Source organism: Rhagoletis zephyria, unplaced genomic scaffold (assembly GCF_001687245.7).
Source record: "Rhagoletis zephyria isolate East Lansing unplaced genomic scaffold, Rhagoletis_zephyria_1.1 Rzeph_scaffold_00106, whole genome shotgun sequence".
NCBI lineage: Eukaryota > Metazoa > Arthropoda > Insecta > Diptera > Tephritidae > Rhagoletis > Rhagoletis zephyria.
The window spans coordinates 105748-111519 of NW_016157190.1; the positions used below are offsets into that span (position 1 = coordinate 105748).

Here is a 5772-nt window from a genome sequence, read left to right on the forward strand (position 1 = left end):
CTGATCATTTATGTATACATTTGTCTATATCTATCTCGATTCGTTTTGGCTGTTACAAACAACCGTTATGTGAACAAAATTAATATACCCTTGTGCACAAGTGCGCTCGGGTATAAAAAATTGTGTATTCCCGGCGGCGATGACATTTTTATAGTGAATTAAATATGCCGAATAGGAGCAGAAAAGAAATAGTAAATTTTTTTTAATATCCAGGTTTTCGATTGTGTTAAATTGTAAAAATTAATGATTTAGGGTGGCCTGAAGCAGATGCGACACAAAAATTCACGACTTGGGATCAATACAAACCACTGCGGTTTTAGGGACCGCTCAAACTGATGCGGTATAACCATGGTAACCAGATTTCTAAAGCATCGAATCCGAATATATCATTTTGCTTTTAGAATAAAAATACATCTTTTAATACAGTTATTTAAAATAAAGCAAATAGAAAGAAAAAATTCAAAAATTATCGAAAAATGTAAATATCATATATTTATATTGTGGCGAGAATGTAAATAGGGAAACAATTTTAGCAAGTTTTGGCAACTTTTCTTTGTTTAAAAAAAAGTTTGTTATTTTTTATGAATATATATGTAGTTATATATTACTATCTAGACAAAACATGTTAGTCAAAATTTCACACTTTGTAGAACATTTACAAAAATTCATCGAATTTAAACAAATGCTGATCAAAATTTTAAACTTTTTAATCAGTTTTTTTTTTTTATTTTTTTGAGCATACAGTTTTGTGGTCCATTAAGTTTTAGTATAATAAAGAGCAAGTTCGAAGCAGCTTGGACCTACCATTGATTTTTAGCAATTTTTTGTTTGTGCATTTACTTACGTACAAAGTGTGTTCGAAATTTTTTTTTGTATAGAGAAAATGAGCAACACCTTCCACAAAAAAAAAAAGAATTACCAAAAATCAACGGTAAGTCTTAGCTAATTATAATTTGCACTTGGTTTCACTAAAATTGAGTGGGCTACAAAATTGATAACTCAGAATGTTTCAAATTATAAATCTACAAATTTTGATGAAACTTTGTCGAATTGTGCTAATTTTCGGAGGATGCTACAATGTCTCTTCCCTATTAATATTTTCTCCACTGTATCTATTGCTTATATATTCCATTTCATGCTTGAAATACAATACCGGCGAACGGCAAACTTCGCCGAATTGGGCGATGCTGTCGTTCACCGTTCGCCCAGCTATTTCGCCTACTTAAACAGAATTAGAGCGTTAGCGAAAACAGCTGATCCCATTTGGTCGCCTTTATAATTTGGGTGACCATATTTAGAAAAAACTAAACCATATTTAGAAATGAGGAAATGATAACAAATATAAATGTAAAACAAAGAAAGATTATTATAAATAATTTGTTTCAAGCCAGATTTAACGAATCCACAACTATATTTTTCAAACAACAAAAAAAAGTCGTGCTTAGGTTGTTTTATTTTAAAACTTTGAAAGCAAAAAACAAATACGGCCACCTTTGGCACGCACAGCTGTCATCGCACAGCAGGGCGATAGAAATAAATCTATCGCCATGAAACGCCGCCAAGCGAACTTCGCATTTCGCTTTGGCTGTGTTCAATTTCATATGCTTGCGGGTGTTCTAATTTTGACAGCGCGAATTTCGCTGTGGTGAGTTCGCCGTTCGCCGGCATTGTATTTCAGCTATCATGCATTTTTTGAGGGAATTAAATAGTGGTATTTTTTGCGTTGAAAAATCATATACTCATCCACCATTTCTACGAGCGGTAAATTAACAAAAAAAAAACGCCAGCATCGGCCTGATACCGGCTATTCAGTTTAATTGCGTTTGGCCCTGAAAACATAATAGCAGGTGTTTCTTCCCACATCGAAATCAGATGAAATTTAATGTTTTCGCTAACACATATTGCATAATTTCCTATTGCAGGGTGAGCAGTATGACCTGTACACACTGTAGACATGATGCGACGGATTTAAATACAGTGGCGTCGCTGCCTCGGTCATGTTATACGACCGAAGGCTCTAGCCCTGAAAATATTCAATGTGAATTTAGCTGTTGGTAGCAGAGGAATAGGAGGAGCTTTCCTGCAATGGAGAGACCAGGTGGAAAAGACCTTGGCTTCAGCTGGCCTTTCCAGTGGTCGTCAGTTGGTACAGAAAAGAAATGGCAGGCGTGCTTATCGTTGCCGTCAATACGATTTACTGTACAATTTGAAAGATAACCTGCCATCAGTAATCACACCTTACGGTCTCACTACAGTCTCGTGTAAAATGCATACTCGTTTACACTCAGGGTTATGTATATTTTTTTTTTTCTTCCTGCTTGTGATGAGAACAGCTTCAGTTACCACAATCATTTAGTTCAGCCGATTACCCATAAGCAATTAAAAGACCATATTAGCAGCATTGTCCTTTCTTTATGATCCACAAAAGTAGTACAAGGACGGAACTACTCTGTTTGCCTGTGGTCGTAATAATTGGTAGTTTTTTGCACCTAATGCAGTTTTTATACTTAAATTTTGTAGCAATCATAAGACTGAGATTATATGTAAATTAGTATAACGACTTTCACTTATTTGAACGCTCTAATCTTTACGACCATAATTACTCAATGGTCGATTGGTCGTCGACAAGCTTCATACGCCCTGGCGTACCTTTTGTACTAGAAGGCGTACATATGTATGTACATATGCATTTATATATCTATTAGTTATTTACTGTAAATTCTGATAACCAGATTTATAAACTAGAAAGAGAGGATTTATTGCCACAATAAATGCGATTGTATGTAGTTTTAGTCGATAGCGCCAACCAACGTAGAGAAAAGAAAGTTGAAGGCAATCCATAGTGTATGTAGTTTGAATGCCAGCCAGTCAGATTTGATAACTCGACTGCTGAGGGCTGTATGCTGTGGTCATAACTTAAGGAAGTGTAGTTGTTGTAGCCGTTAACAAAAATTAAAACTCGCAAGACAAGTCCACAATATTCAATCATTGCTTAGTGGTAAGAAATCGAACGCAACCGGAATTTGAAATTAAACAAAATATTTACGCCACTGTGACCACTCGCAGCGCAGACCACCGGTTATTGTATAATTAACGAAATATACATACATATATACATACCTACATACATATTGGTGCCTACAAGTACTTTCGTATAGGTACATATGTACAGTGTTTAAATTCGCGATTGAGCTTATGTTTGTTCGGTATACCTGTGGCTTTTTCACACTCTGCTGTTTTAAGCATTTTATCGTGAGCACAGCTTGGCCGATGGCAAATTAAATTTGTCAGCAATCAGTGCACTCGCACAGCTGAGCCGCTGCAAACGTGTTTCGTTTTCAAGTAGCAGGGGTTTAGTCTGCAGAAACAACGATCGCGACTGTTTGGGTTTTGAGTGCGCTTTGGTTTGGCTTCGGATTGGGGGAAAATTAACTGTTCGATCGGACTCGCGTGTGCATTTTTTTTTCTACAAATAATTTATAACGTGTTTTACACAAAGGAAAAATATATGTACCTACACAAAAAAGGTCATTAGCTAAAATGTATGCATTAAATATTTTTCGTTATTTAGAAGGAAGTACTGTGTGGTTTTAAAGTGAGACTTTTGGAATGATTTGCAACGTAGAAAATAAAACAAGAAAGATTATTAAAAAACTGACATTCCCGCGCAAATAATTCTGTTGTCGATTCTAATAAGAATCGGCAGAAAAATGTGTAACTAAAACTAAAACACTCTTTAATAGCAAACTATATCTAAGGGTAAAAAATTCAAGTTTTCAAGCATTTTACCTGCAATTTCACTTATTTAAATTGAATATCATCTTGTATTCAATATTTCGTTCAAGGCTAAATAAAGATATTCCAAATTTGGAGCCAACTGGAATTTTGCATAGACTTTCATTGTATGCTTCTAATCTACATACCAAAAGTCCCCATCGAACTAAGTGCCTCTAGGGATGTTAAAAGAGGTCAATTGCCACAAAAATAGTAACCGTTATGATAAGATGAGATGGGAAATTGGCGGAAAAATATATTAGGGGTCTCCATCTAAAGTGATGAAGGGTTGAATTGCTTAAATTTATCACCTTATCCGCATTCTTTCTTGAACGTACCTTATATGGCACTGACGACGCTGGTGACACTGGCGGAGCCGAAGACTTCCGATACTGATACGCTGGCGACCCTGGTAAAATACGAATAGACACTACCAATTGTTTTTGGTTGGCGCTTGGTATGCAGCAATGTACTTGCTGTTCACCGCAGATAGGACGGCGGCAGAGTGTGCAAGAAAGTGTCGTCATTCGGCGTTTTTGATATGCGAACATCGAATGAGTTGTGTGCTTTTGTATAGTAGAGACCTCTTGTTGGTTCTACTTGTTCATATTTAAGATATCGGCTATCACAACTTTAAGTGAGCGTTGCAAAGTTGGCTGCTCAGACCAAGGTTCTATTAATTATTCTTGAAGATTTATCATAAATTTCTTTCCGTTCAGAGGCTGCACTCCATTGCTTCGAATATTATGGTAATAAATAAGGCAGGAATGAATGCATGCCACATTTAGCATATCGTCGTCTTATATGGCCATCGATAATCTGCGAGTATTATCCTCAGTTTCTGACCCAGTGCCTTGTATTTGGTCGACTTCTTCTTCTAATATTTCTTCAACTTTCTTCAAAATTAGTGGTCGAGAATACTCCTGGCGTTTTGAAATGATTCTAGTAATTTTGCTAAGCATCCTTCAACTATAAATCGAGAAAAACTGACGCAAACAGTAAACATTCGTAAAACTTACGAACATAGTCACTGCCTCCCATACACATACATCGCTAACGCACTGTATTCTTCCTTTAAAAACTTGTCATCGCGTGCAATGAACTTTCAATGAGATCCATGCCGTAGGGTGACAGGTAATAAGGTCAATGGAAATAAGGTCAATTGACTTTATTTCCCACCCTGGTGCAAAATAAAGTCAATTGACATTATTACCTTTTCAAAAGCGAAATAAAGTCAACAAAAATTTGGAAATAAAGTCATTGACGCTATTTCCTCATTCAAATGGAAATAGCGTCAACAATGCTTAAAGTATGTCGATTCATAGAAAAAAATGTTGTTCTTACAATAAACATTGCCCCGTAAGTGTTGTTTTTTAATAGATGAAAAAGGCTTTTGCCAAATCCTCAGTGTTGTGATATTAATCCACACACAATCATGAACTACCACCAATTGATTATATTAAAAAAAATTTAAATTACGAATATGTAAAAACACGATGCGAAAAACTAAACGCCTGCGCACAGCTGGAATACGAGAAATATTTGAAGAAAGAGTGGAGAAATGATCCATAACTTGCAAAACATTTTTCGTTTCTACAAAAATAAAGCGAACACTATTAAATTGAAGAAACAGTACATGTCCAAAAACCCCGGAGGAGCACTGAAAGAATTCTGTGTTTTAAATTAGCATATTTTGAACGAATTCGGAATGTCTAAGGTGGAAAAGAAACCAACCTTTCTATAAGGAAACAATTATAGAAAAAGAATTTTCTTACACTGTATTCATGTCTCCGCCAGCAATTTGTGACGTCATCATTTAAAAGCAGCTAAGGAGAATGACGACACTATTTATTAGATGGCACATTCAACGAGCCAATGTGCCAAAATGCGGGTATAAACAATTATTGATTATTTAATATCGGAACCGAGATCATATAAGTTAATTGATTGGTTTTCACACACTTTTGAAACACAAATTATATGCTTTTTTACTGCAGA

General features: G+C 35.6%; 1 protein-coding gene across 2 annotated transcripts in view; it reads left to right on the forward strand.

Moving 5' to 3' along the window:
- Nucleotides 1-3317: 3317 nt before the first annotated feature.
- Nucleotides 3318-5772, forward strand: part of MFS9 (major facilitator superfamily transporter 9) — a 16966-nt gene continuing 14511 nt past the window's right edge. The window contains exon 1 of one of the 2 annotated variants that reach the window (XM_017633691.1): nt 3318-3542. The gene's annotated coding sequence lies outside the window, so the exon portion shown is untranslated. The remainder of the gene's footprint in view (nt 3543-5772) is intronic. The other variant, XM_017633686.1, reaches the window with a different exon arrangement.